We start from the raw sequence: 981 nt of genomic DNA, 5'->3' as shown, positions 1-981 counted from the left end.
ACAAGAGTGCGGGGTCAGTTTTCTCAAATGGAAATTGGGACAATATCGTTCTCCTGTGTAGATCCGAGAGGTTCCCTCTGTATGGGTTAAACCAATGAACATAGACGAACATCTCTGCTTCGCCCAGGGGGCCAGGGTTCAGAAAGCCTTGAGGAATAAATGCAGCACACCACACCACAGCATGGAGGGTGGCAACACCCTATAAATCAAGGTGATTTATAAACCTATAAATCAGATGGAGGCAGGCGGGGGGAACCTGAAAGACCTCTTATTTAAAATGTCTTTTCTGCAAGAGAAAGATCTGTGTTCCATTATATTTCCCAAGTTCCATTTACATGTTTAAAGTCTGTGAGGAAGTTCTTTTCCTCACAGAGAGCTCAGCAGTCAACCGTAGTTAATATGGAGTTTAAGGGAGATCCACCGCTTTCAGAAGATCTTTGAGCTGATGCAAGGTGAGTAGAAAACCCAGCCTTCCGAAACCCACCACCTCCTTCTGTATTGATTCCCAAACCTTCTCCTTAGACGTTCTCACTCATCACTTACCTCCTTGGAGCCCTCTTGCCCTCGGCCTCCTCAAATCGGTGACTGGTTATCAGTGTGTGTCTGGGGCTGAAACATCTCTATTTATAGAGAGCCGGGGGAAATGGCAAGGGTCCCTGCTTGTTACACCATCAACACAGCGATTGTGCAAGGGTGGTTCAAGCCATTTATAGGACTTCATTTTAGATAATCCAATTTATCCAAATATCCAGTTTCACATGGACACTTCACTGGAAAAAAAACCACAATTTATCAAGGAGGCCTCCATGTTGGCTTTCTGGTAGACGTCTCTGATAGCTCAGGTGGTAAAGAATCCACCTGCAATGCAGGAGACGCTGTAGTAATTCCTGGGTCAGGAAGATCTGCTGGAGAAGATACGCTACTCACTCCAGTATTCTTGGGCTTCCCTTGTGGCTCAGCTGGGAAAGAAGTAAAGTGAAA

Source organism: Bison bison, unplaced genomic scaffold, assembly GCF_000754665.1.
Source record: "Bison bison bison isolate TAMUID 2011002044 unplaced genomic scaffold, Bison_UMD1.0 scf7180017864383, whole genome shotgun sequence".
Taxonomy (NCBI): Eukaryota; Metazoa; Chordata; class Mammalia; order Artiodactyla; family Bovidae; genus Bison; species Bison bison.
The sequence above is the reverse complement of the archived record's forward strand: the minus strand, read 5'-3'. Positions refer to the sequence as shown.